A 22,148-nucleotide genomic window follows, 5' to 3' on the forward strand; every position below is an offset into this window, starting at 1 on the left:
ATGGAAACAAGTAGTTAACCATTTATTTACAAATAAATCATTACATTTACATTAACCTTATATAGACCACTGGTCTACTAGTAGAAATAGAGGCGACAAGGGGTAAACTACATTACAGAGATCCCTACGTCCTAGGGACTCTGGCTACGAGGACCCATACATAAATAGGTACCGTATATAATGCGGTACCGGGACACCACATATATATATATATATATATATATATATATATATGTATATATATATATATATATATATATATATATATATATATATATATATAAAAAAAATTCATAAACAATTGGGCAAAAAAGTATTTAGTCCGCCACCAATTGTGCAAGTTCTCCCACTTAAAAAGATGAGTGAGGGCTGTAATTTTCATCATAGGTATACCTCAACTATGAGAGAAGTAATAAGGAAAAAAATCTATAAAATCACATTGTTTGATTTTTTAAGAATTTATTTGCAAATTATGATGGAAACTAAGTATTTGGTCAATAACAAAACTTCATCTCAATACTTTGTTATATATCCTTTGTTGGCAATGACAGAGGTCAAACGTGTTCTGTAAGTCTTCACAAGGTTTTCTCACACTGTATTTTTGGCCCATTCTTCCATGCAGATCTCTTCTAGAGCAGTGATGTTTTGGGGCTGTTGCTGGGCAACAGGGACTTTCAACTCCCTCCAAAGGTTTTCTACGGGTTTGAGATCTGGAGACTGGCTAGGCCACTCCAGGACCTTATGAACAACAAGAGAAAAATTTGGTTTCAGATGGCAGGAAATGCTCAACCCCAAATGCAGTTGTGCATTTATGATGGGGGAGCAGATCTTGCGCTTGTGGTCCCTTGCTAAGGGCAATCCCCAGCATAAAATGCATACAATGGGGGATATCTGCAGCAGACTACAAGTGCCACAATGGCATCCTACACCCGATGAAAAGTGTGGATGTGTAACATATAGAATAATACATCAATTTAGGTGCACCACTGTGGTAGATGTAGACAGTAACATATGACTATGGTGTTGGATGCCATTGCATTGTAGCACTTGTAGTCCGCTGCAGGAATCCCCCTTTGTATGCATATTATGCTGGGGATTGCCCTTAGCAACGAACCACAAGCGCAGGATCTGCTTGAGCATTTCCTGCTATTTGAAACCCCATTTTTTTCTTGTTGTTCATATCTTGTACTTGGAGATGTATAAACTCCAAATCTAAGGCGCCTTAATCACTATTATAGGCAGCATTTTGATGCACCTGTGCACCTGTGAGGCCGGCAACGTGTCAGCTCATAGCCTACCTCCCTCCTCCCACTGTATGTGTGCTTAGCCACACTGGAGTGAACTAGAAGCAGGCGGTGAGTTGGACCTAATGCCGCTGTAATTGCCCACTGGCTCCTGATTTTGCCTATACGGCACAAGTAGGCTTAGTGTTAGGTTCTGTGCCACTTTCTAAACCTTGGCATTGGTGTGTGGGCTCAGGTATGACCTTCATATAAGGATATACTGGCTGATGTCTCAATTTTAGCATCATTTTGAGGGTTAGTCATATGTCACTGTCTACATCTATCACAGTAGTGCACCTAAATTTATGCATTATTCTATATGTTAAACATCCACACTTTTCATCGTAAACATCCACACTTTCCATTGTGGCACTTGTAGTCTGCTGCAGACATCCCCCTTTGTATGCATTTTATGCTGTGGATTGTCCTTAGCAACAGACCACAAGCGCAGGATCTGTTTCCCCACCATAAATGCACAACTGCATTTGGGGTTGATCCCCGCCATTTGAAACCACGTTTTTTTCTCGTTGAAAATTTTTTATACTTGGAGCTGTATGAACTCCAAATCTAATGCGCCTTAATCACTATTATAGACAGCATTTTGGTGCACCTGTGAGGCTGGCAACATATCAGCCTACTTGGGTGGGACTCATAGCCTTCCTCCCTCCTCCCACTGTATGGGTGCTTAGCCACACTGGAGTGAACTGGGAGCAGGCTGTGAGTCGGACCTAATGCCGATGTAATTGTCCACTGGCCCCTGGTACTGCCTATACTGCACAGGTAGGTTTAGTGTTTGGTCCTGTGCCTCTTGTGAAACCTTGGCGTTGGTTTGCAGGCTCAGGTATGTCCTTCATACCTTAAGGATATACTGGCTAATGTCTCAATTTTAACATCATTTTGAGGGTTGGTCATATGTTACTGTCTTTATATGCCACATTAGTGCACCTAAATTTATGCATTCCAGGACCTTGAAATGCTTCTTACGAATCCACTTCGTTGCCCGGGCGGTGTGTTTGTCATGCTGGAGACAGAATGTCTATAGTGGAGAATGTAGTGGAGTGTGTTTGTCATGCTGAAAGAACTTTCATTCTGAAAGGCCCAGCCACGTTTCATTGTCATGTTGAAAGATCCAGCCAAGTTTTATCTTCAATACCCTTGCTGATGGAAGGAGGTTTTCACTCAAAATCTCACAATACATGGCCCCATTCATTCTTTCCTTTACACGGATCAGTCTTCCTGGTCCCTTAGCAGAAAAACAGCCCCAAAGCATGATGTTTCCACCTCCATGCTTTACAGTAGGTATGGTGTTCTTTGGATGCAACTCAGCATTCTTTCTCCTCCTAGCAAACTTGAAATGGTGGTATTGCTGCGTGTGGAAATGTCCGTATTATAAAAATATATAATTAATTTAACCGCACGGTCAATGGCGTACGCGCAAAAGAATTCCAAAGTCCAAAATAGTGTATTTTTGGTCACTTTTTATATCATAAAAAAATGAATAAAAAGAGGCCAATAAGTCTGATCAATACAAAAATGGTACTGCTAAAAACTTCAGATCACGGCGCAAAAAAGTAGCCCTCATACCGCCCCATATGCAGAAAAATAAAAAGTTATAGGGGTCAGAAGATTGCAATTTTAAACGTATAAATGTTCCTGCATGTAGTTATGATTTTTTTCAGTAGTCCAACAAAATCAAACCTATATAAGTAGGGTATCATTTTAATTGTATGGACCTACAGAATGAAGATAAGGTGTCATTTTTACCGAAAAATGTACTGTGTAGAAACGGAAGCCCCCAAAATTTACAAAACTGGCGTTTTTTCTTTAATTTTGTCGCACAATGATTTTTTTCCATTTCACCATAGAATTTTGGGTAAAATGACTGATGCCATTACAAAGTAGAATTGGTGGTGCAAAAAATAAGCCATCATATGGACTATTAAGTGCAAAATTTAAAGAGTTATGATTTTTTAAACGTAAGGAGGAAAAAACGAAAGTGCAAAAACTGAAAAACCGTGCGTCCTTAAGGGGTTAAAGGGGCATACCAATCTCAGGCTGTTTGCTGCTGCTGGAGGTGTTCGGGAAGCCAAAAGCAGCTGAAGTGGGGGAAGCCATTTGCACTGACTTTAATAAAAATTTGGTAGTCCTGTAAGCTACATTGTTAACATAGGCTGAAGGTAGCTGAGAAGCCAAAATTTGGAAATTAGAAGATGAGAATAGCTCTCTAAAGGGAATATGTAATCAGGAAATTGTTTAATTAAGTTATTACATTGACCATATTTTTGGGAGATTTTTTTGATGGTTTTTTTTCACTTTTAACCCCTTAAGGACACATGGTTTTTCAGTTTTTGCACTTTTCGTTTTTCCTCCTCACCTTTTAAAAATCATAACCCTTTCAATTTTGCACCTAAAAATCCATATTATGGCTTATTTTTTGCGCCATCAATTCTACTTTGTAATGACATCAGTCATTTTACCCAAAGATCTACGGCGAAACATCTAAAAAAATCATGTGCGACGAAATTGAAGAAAAAACGTCATTTTGTAAATTTTGGGGGCTTCCGTTTCTACGCAGTACATTTTTCGATAAAAATGACACCTTATCTTTATTCTGTAGGTCCATATAATTAAAATGATATCCTACTTTTATAGGTTTGATTTTGTCGTACTTCTGTAAAAAATCATAACTACATGCAGAAAAATTTATACATTTAAAATTGTCATATTCCGACCCCAATAACTTTTTTTATTTTACCACGTATTGGGTAGTATGAGGGCTAATTTTTTGCGCCACCATTTTTGTATTGATCAGACTTTTTGATCGCTTTTTATTCATTTTTTTATGATATAAAAAGTGACCAAAAATACGTAATTTTTTTGCGCGTACGCCATTGACCATGTGATTTAATTAATGATATATTTTTATAGTTCGGACACTTACGCACGCGGCGATACCACATATGTTTATATTTATTTTTATTTACATGTTTTTTTTTTTATGGGAAAAGGGGGGTGATTTGGACTTTTATTAGGGAAAGTGTTAAATCACATTTATTAACTTTTTTTACACTTTTATTTTTGGAGTGTTATAGCTCCCATAGTGGGCTATAACACTACACACACTGATCTTATACACTGTTCAATGCAAAGCCATAGCTTTGCATTGATCAGTGTTATCGGCAGTCGATTGCTCAAGCCTGCTTCTCAGGCTTGGAGCAATCAATCGCCGAAGGGACACGCTAGAGGAAGGTAAGAGGACCTCCACTCATGTCCCAGCTGATCGGGACACCGCGTGTTTACTGCGGTGGTCCCAATCAGCCCCACTGAGCAGCCGGGCAGCTTTCACTTTCGTTTTAGACGCATCATTCAACTTTGAACGCTGCGTCTAAAGGGTTAATAGCGAGCAGCACCGCGATCGCTGCCGCGCGCTATTAGACCCGATATGATGCAGAGTCACCGTGTGACCCCGCGTTATATCGCGGGAGCCGGCCAAGGACGTAAATATATGTCCTTGGTCAGTAAGGAGTTAATGTTTTCCATTTATTAAAAATATGAAGTATTACAGTAATAAGCTAAAATGTCCTGTTCTGTAGAGATCACTTCTCAGCAATCTCTTTTTATTGCTGAGATAAAAATATAGATAACACAGGATGCACCAGTCACAGTAGGTCATAGTCACAGCTCCCCTCCTTTCCCATGCTGCACACTGCGGTCTCTACAAAGATCACAGAGCATACCCAGAAGACTCTTCTATAGTGTCATGGAGTGGAGTATTGTTTTCATTGTGGAAATTTTTTTCTGACAGGTAGTTTTCCATGGCATCTACTAATTTGGCATTTCTCATAAGGTTTTGCTGCTTTTTACACCTGCATTGAGCTGTCTGGTTTTCCAAAGCTCAAATTCATTTTATGTGGGGACATTAGTAAAAAATGTTGGGATTTTTTTAAAATGGTCAGGGGTACCCCCTTTTTTTGGTGGACATTTCGAAGTAAAAAACTGAGTTTTGTTTTTTTTAATGGACTTTTTGGTTGCAAAATCTGCAACACAATTTGGGCACAATACATGAGAAAAGAGTTGAGATCAAATTAGTTTACCAACCCCAGTCATCTCCGGACTTCAAGTTCCTATGGTCCATGTGGCTGCTGTAAAGCATATCTTTTAATGCTGTTAAAATCTCATGCAAGATGGCTGCCCCAAAAGCCATGAAGAGAAAACAATAATGAAATAGAAAAAAATTATATGTATTTTTGTCTGACTTTAATTAGTAAAAAAGTGATTTATTCCCTTTAAGTAATAGAGCACCCTCTGGTCAGCTCTATTTGAATTACACATTGTAAGTGGAATGTAGATTTAAGTTTATAATAGATGAGACATTTCCATAGTAAGTATAAAATATTGTAAACTAAAGCCATTGTACAGCCATTGTACACATGCTTATTGGGGTAAATGTCAGGATTTCCTTATATAGTGAAGGTCATTGTAAGCTAAATTTATCATAACCTTGGGAAATTGTAAAGCAAGTGTCTACTATATATACTGACAGTAATAAAAGGTGAAGCTTGTTGTTTATCAGTATCGATATGGGCTGTATGTGAAACCAAGCAGAGATGGCGAAGTGATGATCCAATCTTAAATGCGTCAGTATTTATGTCTGGTGCTATGTAAATGACCTTCATTGCATTTTTTATAAGCATTTAATTTTGAACGATCATGCCAGAGATTCTAGCCTTTCCTTTCCATTAGATTTTTATTATTGGAATATAATAATTCCATTATGGTGTGAGATTTAAATAGGTCACAATGTTTCCATTAAAAGATCTCACTTTTGTGAAATATGCTGCTTATAATACTATTTGAAATGCACTTTGGTTTGAAATCTTTCTCCATTGCAGTTTACAGTCTAGGTGGTCTCAAGAATTATTTGCCAAAAATCATCATCTTTGTTCTTGGTGTTGTATGCCTTTGATTCATTTTGCAGAACACATTGAACATTTCACAAGAATATCAAAAGACCACATATGGGTGTTCTATAAGAGTGGAAATAGCTACGTTTATTGCTGGCGTTGTATCTAAAAAGAACAGAGTTTAATTTAATTGAAGGAGAATGGAAAAACCTGATGGGCCTCCATGAAAGAATTACCTTTACTTAATCTATAATTTCTGGCCTGTAAATTTTCGCTCATTGAATAATTTTGTTAAGTGGTATTCCGGATAAGCTCAAATTATTTACTTCCTGGAGCAGTGGTTCCCAACCTTTATCGGCCCAGGTATCCCTCATTTTTTTTTTACTTGGGGCTCCCCTGCCTAATAATTTTCGACGCACAAAAAAAAAAATGGCTAAATGAAAGCAATTCACAATATATCCAGTATATATATATATATATATATATATATATATATATATATATAGGCTATGTAGATTTTTTTTGTATAATTCTTCCTTCTCCCTCCACCACACACAATGCCTCCAGCCCCCCCCCCACACACAAACAAAGCCTACAGCCTCTCCACTCCTCACACATACTAAACCCCCCCCCAGCCTCCCCTGCACACATACATACAATACCTCCAGCCTCTCCCAAAAGCTTTCAGCCTCTCCCTCCACACACATAATGTCTCTAGCCTCTACCCCCAAACACAATGCTTCTAACCTCTCCCATATGTATCCACCCTCCCCCACCCACACGTACAAAGCCTCTAGCCTCCAGAAAATGCCTTTTGACTCCCCTAAATGTCTTCAGTCTTAAACCCAAATGCCTCCAGCCTTACCCAAATGTCTTCAGCCTCTCCCCATACGCCTCCTGCCTCCTCCAAATGTCTCCAAACCCTCACAAATTTTCCAAGTGCTTCTAACCTTCCTTAAATGCCTTCAGATTTCCCCACACATAATAGTGTTCATCCTTTTTTCTTTTTGCGTAATACTAAAGAAATGACACCCCGCTACAATGTGATCTCGGGCAGTCCGACCACTAGGACCCCTTGCAATCTCCCGAACGGTGCTCCGGCTCTCTTTCTGAATGGGGTGTGTCGACCACAGCACAAAGCTGCGGCCAACAAGCACCTCCATGCAGCTCTATGGGAGAGGCAGATCGTAGTGGATACTTCTTCTTTAAGAATGGGTAATCTTTTGCATTTTTGTTTTTTCCACCTCCTCTTCTAAGAGACATAACTTTTTATTTTTATTTTTCCATCTCCAGACCCCTATAAGGGCTTTTTTTTTTTGCACAACCAATTGTACTTTGTAATTATATCACTCATTTTACCATAAAATGTATGGCAAAGCAAAACAAATATTATTTGTGAGGGGAAATGGAAAAGAAAACCCAAATTTTGCAAATTTTACTGTAAAAATTACATGTTCTTTTTTTTCTGTTGATCAATACAATTAATTAAACCTAAACTTTCTATTGTTGTACTGCTTTTAAAACGATGCAGAAATATGGGTGCACTACTATGGTAGATGTATACAATGACATTGGCTATCCCTCAACACTGATTTTAAAATTGAGACATTTGCCAGTATATCCTTATATGAAGCACATACCAGAGCCCGCACACCAACGCCAAGGTTTCTCAAAATGGAGCGGGACCTAATGCTAATCCTACCTGTGCTCATTCATGCTGAAGGGTACCTGTGAGGAGGCTGTGAGTCGACCGCATGCTGCCGTAATTGCCCACTGACCCCTGTTTTGCTTATCACGCACAGGTAGGATTAGCGTTAGGTCCTGCGCCATTTTGAGAAACCTTGGCATTGGTGTGTGGGCTCTGGTATGTCCTTCATATAAGGATATACTAGCGAATGTCTCAATTTTAACATCAGTGTTGAGGGTTGCCAGTCATTGTATACATCTACCACAGTAGTGCACCCATATTCCTGTATTGTATTATTCTAGTTGTTACACATCCACACCGTCTGTCTGGTGTAGGATTCTATTGTGGCACTTGTAGTCCGCTGCAGGCATCCTCCATTGTATGCATTTTTATGCTGGGGATCGCCCCTAGCAACGATTACAAGGGCAGGATCTGCTCCCCCAGTATAAATGCACAACCGCATTTGGGGTTGAGCACCTCCAGCCATTTGAGACCACGTTTTTTGTTGTTTGCTTTTAAAACAACTCAAACCAAAATTGTATGAGAGCTAATTTTTGCACCATGATCTCTAGTGGTATAATTTTTGCTTATATGTATATATTAATCGCTTTCTATTACATTTATTTAGAATGTGATGTTACCAAAAAGCAGCAATCTTGGACTTTTTTTAAGAATGGGATTATTAATGTTATATTTTGATAGTTCTGACATTTACGCATGTGCTGACACCAAACATTTTTGTGCTAACACCAAACACTTTTTTTTGTAAAATGGGAAAAAGTGGTGATTAAAATTCTTATTGTGGGGAATTGCTATTCACATTTTTTTTTAAACTTTATTATTACATGTTTTATGTCCCCATAGGAGACTATTTATCACAATCTCTTGATTTCTAATATTGTTCAGCGCTATGCAAATGCACTTCTTTGGTTTGCCAGAAGGCAGATCAGAAAAAAGATACCCGGAGAATTGGCAAAGGCAGGAGAAGAGACCTCTGGCTGCTATCTTGGCTCATCAGTAGTGCCACCAGTGGTCCAATGAGCTGTACACAGTCCCTTCAATGTGTCAAATGCCATGATCAGTAGGGTTAATGGTTGCTGATAGCAGCCGAGACCCACCATGCATGAAGAGAGCGCAGCTCCTTCCCTCCTTTCATGTACAAGATGTAAATATACGTCCTGGTGTGGGAAGCACCAGGGCATCAGGATGTACATTCACGTCCATTGTCCTTGATGGGCTAATGTTGAGTCCCCTCAAAATAACTCAACAAACAGACATTAATGTATAAACCCTGGCAACAAAAGTGAGTACACCTCTAAGTGGAATTGTACAAATTTGGCCCAATTAGCCATCCCCCCCCCCCCACTGTCATGGGGATTCATTAGTGTTACAAGGTCTCAGGTGTGAAGGGGGAGCTGGTGTTATAAATTTTATGTTCACTATCACTCTCTAATACATGTCACTGGAAGATCGACATGGCACCTCATGGCAAGAAATTCTAAACATCTTAAGAAAAAAATGTTTGCTCTACAGAGAAATGGCCTAGGCTCAGATTCTCTCCTACTATGCCTCCCATGCTCCTAGGGGAATTGGTGTTTCTTTGAATTCCTTTGGCCTATGTCCTTTACAGTGTTCTTCTGAAGTTCGGGGACTGTTGTCCCTTCTATATGGCTATAGGGATGCTCTGCCAAGGATATAAAGCTTAAATGTATGGAGGATTAAGAGGGCAACATTCATTCATCATTCTCACTCAACTATTGTGCAGTAGTCAGCAAGTGCAGCTGGCAGGTATCCTTGGTGGAGACATCTCTTAAAATATTACATAGGGTTTACATGGTCTCATCTCGACTGTGTCCCTGATGTGTTTTTGTGGGCTGTAATTTAAGAGGCACTATAAATCATGTCTGGTGCAGTGCCCAGTGGTGGGTGGGTTTTGGGGGCAGGTATTGGACCTGCTCGATAGCATCTTGGGTCTTACATGCTGCCTCTTGGGTTATAACCCTATCAAAATGCCTTTCCCCACTTTTTGTTTGTCACAATTTTTCTTTTGGCAGCTTGTATATATATATATATATATTTATATATATATATATATATATATATATATATATGTGTGTGCATTTATTCACACATGTCTCAATACAGCAACATTTCTGCTCCTATGGATGTTTTTTCAAGCTCATTCAATTTTAATGCACTGGCACTGTAATATGCACTTTCTTACTTGTCACATATTAATGTATTGTTGTATAATACTCGTAAATCTTTTCACATTTATATATAATTATGCATTGATTGAAATGTTTTTCACCTGTAGAATTTTATAGCACTTTGCACTTTGTTTGGGTATAAATACCAATGTCCAGCATTCGAGAAGATACTGTGGAGAATTTTAATGTAGTCTGGTAATCATGGTTGTCCTCTCCTCATTGCCCTGATATGCATCACTGTTTGTCTTTGTATTGATGTCCAACTTTCTGCATTAGGATAGGTGGCAACCTTTTTGTTATGTGGCCTTTTTATTTGATCTATGATTTATACCCACTGAAGTGTGTTAAACATGAGTTATACTATGGCCCAGCAGGGTTTTGTTTTTATCATTTCTATTGGCTTTGCAAAGTAATTTTTTTTATGCCATAAGAAAAGCTTCATGGTTTGACTTTAAAAAAAAATTGCCAAGACCCTTAAGCTGAGAAGCAACACGGTGGGCAAGGCTATACAGTGACAACTTTAACAGGACAAGTTCCACTCAGAACAGGCCTCGCCATGGTTGACAAAAGAAGTTGGTCAACCATCATATTGGTCTGCATAACTTTCATTCAAGAACGAAAGCCTCCTATAAAGAATAAGTGCAAAGATTACTGGAACCATGCCCTGTGGTCTGATGAGACCAAGATAAAATTATATGGTTCAGATGGTGTCAAGTCTGTGTGGTAGCAACCAGGTAAGGAGTACAAATACACGTGTGTCTTTCCTGTAGTCAAGCATGGTGGTGGGAGTGTCATGGTCTGGGGCTGCCTAAGTGCTACAGTTCAATGAGGGAACCATGAATGCCAACATGTACTGTGACATACTGAAATAGAGTATGATCCCCTTTCTTTGTAGACTGAGCTGCAGGGCAGTTTTCAAACATAATAACAACCCCAAACACACCTCCAAGATTACCACTGCCTTGCTAAAGAAGCTGAGGGTAAAGGTGATGGACTGGCCAAGCATGTCTATAGACCTTAACCCTATTGAGCATCTGTGGGACATACTCAAAGGGAAGGGGGAACACAAGGTCTCTAACATTCACCAGCTTCATGATTTTGTCATGAAGGAGTGAAAGAGGACTCCAGTTGCAACCTGTGAAGCTCTGATGAACCCCATGCACAAGAGACTTAAGGCAGTGCTGAAAAATAATGGTGACACTTTGAGCCCAATTTGGACATTTCCACTTAGGGGTGTACTCAATCCTCAATCTTGTTGCTAAGGCTAAGGTTTTGACTTTAATGTCTGTGTATTGAGTTATTATTTAGGGGACACAACACTGATATATAGGCTGTGCACAAAATGTGAGGTCTGTACTCATGTCAGACATATATATATATATATATATATATATATATATATATATATACCATCATACACTGTATGATGTGGAGAGTAATGCTGGGAGTCTACTGCCAATGGACTTCAGCACTTCTGTCAAGCTCTCAAATGATGCATATCATGGTGATTAGGATGGCAGAAATAATCACTTAGAAAGGGTAATAAGTGCATTCTCACTGTGAAAATGACATTTTATGATGTCACCTGCTTATTATTATACAAGAAGGCCTACTGATATGAAAAAATGTCCTGTGATATGAGAGTCAAAATAGCTATACATATGATAAAGATTTTATTATGCATTGTAAATGTACGAAATAGAGTCTAATATATTCCATGTATTTTTAATGTTTTTATTGAAAAGTATTGATATCCTTCTCAAAATTAACAGATGTTCTGTTAAATCAATTTTGTTTGCAATAAACTTATAAATGAACCCTTCAACTTCCAATTTTAGATGATATAAGATGTATTTCTAATGGTTTAATTTAAAAAAAGTCATATACCACACAAACAGACTTAATGTCTCTAAAACTTTTTGCTTACTGTAACGTGTTTAACTCAGGAGCTGCAATGATTATGGCCAACTGCACTGATTCCATTCCACCAGACCATATTTGTAAATCTGCCCTTTTGTACTTACATCCATGATACATGTACCTAGAGCAAGTGTGGTTTTCTTATAGCATTACCGTTATTTTAATAAAGGGGTGCTCCGGGGAAGTTAAGAAAAATACAAAATACCCCAAAGCCACCACAATACCTATTCTGTGCCCCCTGTTATCCTTGTGATTTTGCCAGCTCCTGTAGCCCCTGTTGTCTCCTGTCTCCTTGCTTGCAGCTTAAACTACAACTCCCAGCAGTCAGTACGGCTCTGTGTAATGGCTGCCAGCCAATTGCTTTCACTATCTGTGTGCAGGCTGTGTTGTTGTAAACACAGTCAGCAGCACACATTTTACATGTCTTTCAAACTATCCTCCCCCCCAGCAATAAATCATGCTATGATCTGAGGGTGGGGGTTAGTGTCAGTTAGTGAGGGCTTTGTGACGTCTTTCTTTCAAAAAGCAAAGCGTAGGGAAAAGTGTGTGTAAAAAAGTGTGTGTATGTGTGTGCAACATGGTTGAAGATATTAACATGAAACTTGGTCACATGTTACTAATATGTCAACTACAAACGTAGGATAGGTAATTTAACCCTTACCCACCCCCATTTCAAGGGTCTGGGTTTTTGTTTAAAGTCCCATACAAGTCTATGATGAATATATGTTACTGCATAACTTTTGTACGTCTGGAGATATTTCAATAATACTTGGACACATATTACTTATAAACCAAATAAAAATATAGGATAGTTAAATTAACCCTAACCTACCCTTTTATGTGAAGAATGGATTTTTTGTTTCAAGTTCCATGCAAGTATAAAGTACTTGTGGTACCTTACTCCACAAGCTCCACTCTGCATCCCCTGGTAAATGCCTCAGTCTGGCTGGCAAGCCACACCCTCCCTACATGCCATGCCCCATCTTGCAAAGACATGCCCACCTTTTAAGCCACTTTTTGTGTATCGGTCTGGCTTGCAAATCAAGCCCACTCCCACAAAGCCACAATCCTACTATTTTCGGCTTACAATATCTTCATCACAACTCAACCCCACCTGAGGACGGTATATGAGGATTAGATAAGAGGACAGTCTATGGGGACTTGATATGAGGACGGGCTATAAGGATGGGATACGAGGTCAAGATATTAAAAAAAAATATTAGGTCGGAAATATTAGGTCGGGATATGAAGACGGCATATGAGGACAAAATATGAGGATAAACTATGAGGTTGGAATATGAGGATGGGATATGAGGTCAAGATATGTGGACGGGATATGAGGACGGGATGTGAGGACAGGATATGAGGACAGAATATGAGTAGGGGATTTGGGGTCGGATGTAAGGAGGGGATATGGGATCAGGATGTGAGGATGGGAAATGATGACAAAAGTTTCCTCCTTTGTTCCTTTTCCTCCCCCATAAGGATTGGGTAGGAAAAACTGGGCAATTCCGGGTGCTCAGCTAGGTAAGTATAAATATCCAAAGTCAATTACAACCACTTAAAAAGCTGTGGTAGAGCTGAACACCCCACCATGAGGAGCACATGACAAAAATAATACGATTATAAAATATCACTAATACACATTAATAAAACGTTATATAAAGAGAAGGGCTGAAATTTATCAATCTACCTGAAACCAAAACAAATCAAGTTTTGCCCATAACAACCAATCACAGCTAAGCTTTCATATGTTAACAAGCTCTGGTTTTGTCAATGAAAACCAATCACAGCTCAGCTTTCATTTTACCAGACAGTTTTGGTTTCGAACAGATTGCTAAATCTGGGTTTATAACTCTAATCCATACAATAGAAAGTGCAATAAAGGGCATAATAAACTTTACTAATTCATAAAGTATAACACAAATCTCTGAACCACAATAATAACCAGTGTGGGTAAAGTACATTGTATACAAAATCAGACTCAGGGAAACCTGGGTGAGCAGCACAAAGTGGTTGTAATAAGATCAGTCAAGGAGTCATGCATCCAGTATATCCTTTTGCATATTGTTACTCCAAGGTAACTTCATCAGCGGTGATGCGGTATATACAATAGTGTCTTAAATATCAGACCAGTAACAATTGTATACATGTCAGGAGAGCCAAGATAGCAGCAGCTGGCAAGTCACTACACTAGTGCAGTATGACGGCATAAAGCCACAAAATAAGACTGTGCATAAAGAAAGCCTTACAGTTTAAATCCTAAGGACAAAATAGATATCCAATTGATCTGAGGCTCAGACTGATCCTTATGCATTTCTAAACTCCGTGTTGACAAATTGCTTTACCTTAAGGTTTTTCTCTGTTCTCCAAAACTAATCTGAGAATGTATAGAATAGGATTGTTAAACTGTTGTGAAAAGCTGCATGTTAAGTGGTTCTGGCTTTTATTTCTAGAAAATGTTCTGTTAAACAAAGTGGAACATAAAAAATAAAGCCCCACTTAGGTCAATTTAAAGATAATTATTTAGAGTCGAATGATTGTTGTATTGCAATACTTCTCTTCATTGTCTTGATTATATGGCACGACTCCATCTCAGTTGGAGCAAGCTCTTTGAATGTACAATAGATTCACAGAACTGTAGGATTGAGCACAAAGACTTTCTTTTTTTGGCAGAGTTGAAATGTTCCTGTGAATTCAGTCACTAAAAACAGACAGACACAACATATATTTTTGTAGAATTAGACAGGAGTTCAACTAATGTGTAAAAATTGGTTGGCTAGGTGAGTTATTGGATTCATTCTCTCTGCCTTGGTGTGATTTAAACAATCAGATATGTTTGTGGACTGAAAGCTTGCTTAACATTTTGTCTTTGTTTTTCTCAGGTATTCGTCTTAAATGTACACATTTCCTTAGGATTTTTCATCCATTCTTTACCTGTTAATGTCTGTAGTCAACTGGTTAAGGGCCATGCTTTAGTAAGTCTACTTTTATGTATTCTTAGGAATACTGACTTTCTATAAGGAGACATGTAGAGAGCACACAAAAAGGCAGAACGCCACATAGTGTTAAACATAGACAGCAACATAGTCCCACTGAAGAGGACGAAGTCCAAGGTTCCCCTCTGCATGAGACATCCCGGTATGGATGTCACATTTAACAACATGTAACAAGCAAAATAAAGCAGACCTGGCAAAAGGACATCTAAAATAAAAAAAAGTGCAAATTTATTTGTCTAACAAATTTATTTGCCCGATGATGCATGATGAAGCTGCGCATGCGCAGTGAAACATGCTGCATGTTGATTAATGAAGCTACTTACCTCTATTATTATTGATGGTCAGTGCCGCATGAATTCCTGTTTTTATCTGTTTTGAAGTTGCACCGGTGGTGACAACTTACACAGGTTTGACGTAAGAGTCATGTGTTGCTGTCAGTATTGCAAGGGCATATGATCAAAGTCACATGATTTTGTCTTTCTATGGAACGAATGCACTGTGCTACATGAAAGGAGCGCAAGTGTTACCATAGAGACTATCATCTATATCAAACAGAGAGCTGATTAAAGCTGGGAAGAAAAATATATAAATAACAAACATAAACTGTTAGGGCCACAATCATTTGAATTAAGATATTTACCGAATTTGGATAGTGAATCAGTATTGCCTTCCCAGATAGTAAGATGGTTGTCAATATGATACTTGTAAAATGTAGTACTTTAATAACTGTCATGCATCACGTTTCGCTGCACATGTGCAGCAAAACACGCTGCATGTCGGTTATTAAAGTTTTCTACCCTTATCACCTGTAATGTCCCACGTTTGGGCCTGATCAGCGCTGACTCAATTCCTTCCTTTTCCTTGTTACTAGTGGCCCAGCGGCCAGACATGCGGTCTCGCCACCCTGTGCAGTCTCCGGCCCAAGCGGCACTGCTTTCTCTTCACCTGTCCTGGTCTGCAGCCCCCCCCCCCAGCTGGAGGACACACGCCCCACAGTGTTCCACGCTCCTCTGTGTTTTCCCTCTGCAGACACTTGCTCCGCCTCCTAGGGTGCACGCGTGTCGGCTCTTTGAGATTTAAACGGCCAGCACACCAATAATTGGGCGCTGACCCTATAAGTAACTTTCCCTTGACCCCTGCCGGATCATTGTTGCCTAGTTGCCTTAGTGAAAGCATATTCCTATGTCTTGCCTCACTGTATACCTGACCCTTGCTACGTATTCTGACCTTGCTCCTGTGCTGCCTGCCTCTGACCGTTGCTATGTACTCTGACCTTGCTCCTGTGCCGCCTGCCTTCTGACCTACTTGCTTTGTGACCAGACCTCACTTCTTGCCTCCTGCCCTGACCTCCTGCCAGCCCTGACTATATCTGTGCCTCTACCTTCCTGTGCCACATTATTCCTCGGCTGCCTGTGGGGATGAGTTGTACCAGGGGTAGCGACCTGGGTGCCGCCTGCCGCAGTAAGACCATTCCGCTTTGCAGCAGGCTCTGGTGAAAACCAGCGGCACCTTAGACTCCGCTCCCTGGTACAGCCCATCATCTCCACAGGTCAATGGATCCACCTTTCCTCAGCCATTGCAGTAACATCCGGCAATGGATCCCACTGGGGTGCCTCTGTCGGATGTTCCAGACCTCTCTTCTATTGTGGCTCAGCAGTCTCAGCAAATTGCGCAACAAGCAAAGCAGTTAAATCAACTGTCTGCCATGATGCAGCAGCTCCTTACAGTCCAGCAGCAGCAACTACAGCAGCAACTGCCGCAACCAGCTCTAGTGGTTCTTCCGGTGCCTGCAGCTTCCCTTGGTCCCAAACTTTGTTTATCCCTGCCAACAAAGTATGAAGGTGACCCTATATTGTGCAGGGGAGTCGTGACCCAGTGCTCCATGCATGTCGAACTAATGGCCGATCAGTTTCCGATGGAGTGTGCAAAGGTGGCCTTTGTGGCTAGTCTGCTCTCTGCCAAGGCTCTGGCCTGGGCCACTCCTCTCTGGGAAGCGACCTGGTGACTACCAACCTACAAGCTTTCCTTGCTGAATTCCGCAGTGTCTTTGAAGAGCCTGCTCGGTCTTCCTCTGCAGAAACTGCGCTTCTGAACCTCCACCAAGGGGATTCTTCTGTCGGCGAGTATGCGGTCAAATTTGGTACCCTGGCTTCAGAACTGGATTGGAATAATGCAGCCCGTTGGGCCACCTTCAAAAAGGGTCTTTCCAGCAGGGTCAAAGATGCTTTGGCCACACGGGATCCTCCTTCCTTGAGAATGTGCGTTTTGCCAAGAGGCAATAGGAAATTCGTCTCGAGTGTGAACCTGCTCAAACTCGTCGTTTCCCTCGACTGGCACCGATGTTCCAGCGAACTCCTCTGTCTCCTGCTGTACCTCCTGCTAAAGAAGTTATGCAAATCACAGCCTGAGGGGTCCCGTCGTCATGGGGAAAATCGTTGCCTTTATTGTCCGGGACATTTCCTCAAAGACTGTCCTCTTCATCTTCCCCATCCGTGAAATGCACTCACCTAGGGTTCGTTGGAGAGGCGTCCCTAGGTGTGAATATCTCCTCTGCTAAATTGTCTATGCCGGTCAAAATACATACCTCTTCTGGGATTTCGTTTCAAGCCTCTGCTTTCTTGGACTCTGGTTCTGCAGGGAATTTCATCAATGCCTACCTGGTCCACAAGTATTGTCTTCCAATGTCTCGGCTCTGCAAACCCCTATACCTATCCTCCATCAACGGTGAAAGTTTGAATTTCACGGTACAATACCGCACGGATCCCCTGACCATGTCCGTGGAGGTTTTACACAGGGAAGGTCCTGTTCTATGTGCTTCCTTGCTTTATTTCAGCAACCCTCTTGGGTTTACTTTGGTTGCAACTTCACGAACCGGTTCTCAATTGGCAAACAGGAGAAATTTCTCGCTGGGGTCAAGGCTGTCAGAAACACTGCCTGGTGACATCACAATTGAAGCGCTCTCTTCCTGCACCTTCTTCTCTGCCGGGTCTACCCTCTGCTTATGAAGACTGATTTATTTTGGGGGAAACAGCCCGAAAGTCTTCCTCCACGTCAACCCTATAATTGTCCTATTGAGCTTCTGTCAGGCACTTCACCTTGCTGGGGAAGAATCTACCCTCTCTTGGTGCCAGAAACTAGGTGTTATCCGGAAATCATCCTCTCCTGCCGGAGCTGGATTCTTTTTCGTTCAGAAGAAGGACGGCTCTCTTCGCCCTTGCATTGACTACCGTGGTCTCAATAAAATTACCATCAAGAATTGGTATCCTTTACCTCTCATTTTGGAACACTTTGACCTTCTGCAGCGTGTCAAGCTCTTCACCAAATTGGACCTGTGAGGAGCATATAATTTAATCAGGATTTGAGAGGGAGACGAGTGGAAGACTGCTTTTAATACACGTGATGGCCACATTGAGTACTTAGTGATGCTGTTTGGACTCTGTAACTCTCCGGCTGTCTTCCAGAAATTTGTAAATGACATCTTCTGTGATCTTCTTCACACATGTTGTGGTTTATCTAGATGACATCTTGATCTTCTTTCTCAACTTGGAGGTGCATTGCACTCATGTGCGCCAGGTCTTACGTCACCTGCGGAATAATCATCTTCATGTCAAACTCGAGAAATGTCTTTTTCGAGTCTTCTGTTCCTGGGTTACATTGTCTCTTGCCAAGGCCTCCAGATGGATCCAGTCTAGTCGTCTGCGGTACTCAATTGTCCACGACCTTCGGACCATATCATTTTTTCTTGGATTCGCCAATTATTATAGACAATTCATTCCACATTTCTCCTCCTTGATTGCTCCAATAGTGGCTCTCACCAAGAAAAACAGTAATTCCAAGTTGTGGTCCACAGAAGCAGAAGATTATTTTACTCAATTGAAGTCTGGCTTTGCTTCTGCACGCTGTTCAATCTTGAAGTAGATATCTCATCAGCAGGAGCTGGCGCCATCTTAACTCAAAAGTCCTCTAGGGGTAAGATGGTGACTTGTGGTTTCTTTTCTAAAATGTTCTCGGCCTGCTGAGAGGAACTATTCTATTGGAGACCAGGAACTCTTCGCCATTAAGCTTGCCTTAGAAGAGTGGCATCACCTATTGGAAGGTTCTACTTATCCTGTCAGTATCTACTCGGACCATAAAAATCTTTTATACCTTCAGTCTGGTCAGGGTCTCAACCCCCGGCAGGCCAGATGGTCTCTGTTCTTTTCCCGGTTTAACTACTTTATTCATTTTCAACCTGCAGACAAGAATGTCTGAGCTGATGCTCTCTCTAGAGCTTACGATGTAAAAGGTCTGGACTCTTCTCAACATATTGTACCTCCTGAACGATTGATTACTGTGGCGCCTGTTGTTCTTCAGCAGGTTCCTTCTGGGAAGTCTTTTGAGCCTCCTCGTCTTAGATATAAATAGTTGTTTGGGGCTGTTCTTCGTTACTTGCCGGTCATGCTGGAGTCCGGAAGTATATACAGTTGATCAACCGACATTACTGGTGGCCGAATCTGGAGCGTGATGTCACTGATTTTGTACCTTCCTGTATGATCTGTGCCCATGACAAGATTCCTCGGCTCAAGCCTGCGGGACTTTTACTTTCTTTACCAATCCCGGAGTGCCCTTGGTCCCACATTGCTATGGATTTTTTTACCGATCTGCCTCCCTGCGGCAACAACACAGTCATTTGGGTGGTCATTGATCGTTTTTCCAAGATGGCTAATTTTGTGCCCCTCTTAGGACTTCCTTCTGCTCCTCAACTGGCAGACCAATTCCTTTGGGATAGCTTTTGTTTGCATGGCTTACCATCTCACATGATCGTGGGGTTCAGTTTGTTTCCAAATTCTGGCGGGCTCTCTGCTCTCGTCTCAAGATCAAGCTTGACTTCTCTTCCGCATACCACCCTAAGTCCACCGGACAGGTAGAAAGGGGAATTCAGATTCTCTGAGATCATCTTCGTCATTTTATTTCTGTTTGGCAAGACGATTGGGCCAACTTGCTTCCTTGGGCTGAGTTTTCGTATAACCACTGAGACTCTGAAGCCACTAACCCATTGTTCATCATCTACGGCCATCATCCTCGTCCACCTCTGCCAGTTCCTTCTGAAGTTCCTGCAGTGGAAATTCTGTTACAGAACTTTTCTTCTATTTGGCAAGAGACTCAGTGCTCTTTAATTCTTGCATCCTCTTGTATGAAACCACAGGCTGACAAGAATAGAAGACCTCCTCTGATCTTTTCACCTGGTGACAAAGTCTGGTTGTCCGTAAAGTACCGTATATCCTGGCGTATAAGACGACTTTTTAACCCCAAATTTTCTTCTGAAAAGTCGGGGGTCGTCTTATACGCTGGGTATTGAGGTCTGGGATAGGAAAACTTCTGATTATCTGCCCGGGCCGGCTCCCGTGTGTGGCTGCAGGCGGGGGCCGGCCAGAGCAAGTAAAAACTAATACTGTATACTAAAAACCAGGGTGCCTCCAGCTGTTGTGAAACTACAACTCCCAGCATGGCAAAGGCTGTCCGGGCATGCTGGGAGTTGTAGTTTTACAACAGCTGGAGGCCCCCTGGTTTTTAGTATACAGTATTAGTTTTTACCTGCTCTGGCTGGCCCCCGCCTGTGGCCACACACGGGAGATGGCCAGGGCAGATAATCATAGGTATTCCTATGCCAGACATCCCTGTGTCCCGAAAAATATTTTCGGGACATAAGGATGTCTGCCAGTCACTTACCATTCCCCGGCGGCGCGATCCTCCTTCGGTCCTCCTGCGGTCTGGTCCTCCGTCTCTATGGTTGTACGCACGGGACGTCAGTGACGTCCCGTGCCTACAAACATAGAGGCAGAGGAGCGCAGGACCAGGAGGACCGCAGGAGGACGCGCGCCGTCCGGGGCCTGGTGAGTGACCTCCCGTGCTATCTTAAGTGATCCGGTCACCGCTTCCCGGTCCCGGCACCTACTGCTATGGTCCATAGGCCATAGCAGTAAGTCAGGGGCGGACAAATCACATGTGCAGCATGTTCAGCTGCACAGGGGCCCGCCACTACACATGGGCCCTCAGGCACTGGCCCCCTTGAGAGAGAGGTGCAGCTGGTGAGGATCCAGGATAGTTGTCCCGATCCCCACTCAGACAAGCACTATTTATTTTTTTTTACAATCCTTGCGCTGCTCCTGCTCCGGTATCATTAGGGAGACAGGCAGTAGCGCAGGGATGAAGGTATCGGATTCATGGCTCCGCCCCCAGCACAGGAAGAGGACGGAGGACAGGCCTCCCTGGAGCACATCGGCTGTGAGGGTAAGTTATGTCCCCTGTCCTGCCTCTCTTCTCACTAGCAGTATAACCTGGGGCTGGGGGGTAGCTGCCCAGTGGGGTCACTTTCCCTGCTCCGGTGACCACAGGTCACCTACAGGTCACATTACAAGAACAATTTTTGGGAAAAAATCGTGGCAAAAATGGTGCAGTTTTACCACGATTTTTCTAAATCGTGGTAAAACTGCGCCATTTTTGCCGCAATTTTTCAAAAGAATTGTTCTTGTAATGTGACCTGTAGGTGACCTGTGGACCCCGGAGGAGGGAAAGTGACCCCACTGGGGCCACAACATGTGGACACACTGCTTGTTTATTTATCATTAATCCATTAAGGCAGTGTTCCCCTACCAGGGAGCCTCCAGCTGTTGCAAAACTACAACTTCCGGACAGCTAAAGACTGTCCGGGCATGCTGGGAGTTGTAGTTTTGCAACAGCTGGAGGCACACTGGTTGGTAAACACTGAGATAGATTGACTGGGCATAGATCAGTGATTTCCTACCATGGTGCCTCCAGCTGTTGCAAAACTACAGTCCAGGCATGCTGGGAGTTGTAGTTTTGCAACAGCTGGAGACACCCTGGTTGGAAAACACTATCTATCTACCTATCGATCTATCCATCCCACAGGGTGCCTCCAGCTGTTGCAAAACTACAACTCCCAGCATACCTCAATAGCCAAAGGCCCAGGAGTTGTAGTTTTTTTAGTTTTGCAACATCTGGAGGCACCCTGGTTGGTAAAAAGATATTCATGTCCTATCTATCTATCTATTTATCTATCTATCATATCTACTGTATCTATCTCATATCTATCTCATATCTATCTATCTATCTATCTATCCATCTAATATCTTTCTATCTATCTA

This window comes from Hyla sarda, chromosome 1 (assembly GCF_029499605.1).
Source record: "Hyla sarda isolate aHylSar1 chromosome 1, aHylSar1.hap1, whole genome shotgun sequence".
NCBI classification, from domain to species: domain Eukaryota; kingdom Metazoa; phylum Chordata; class Amphibia; order Anura; family Hylidae; genus Hyla; species Hyla sarda.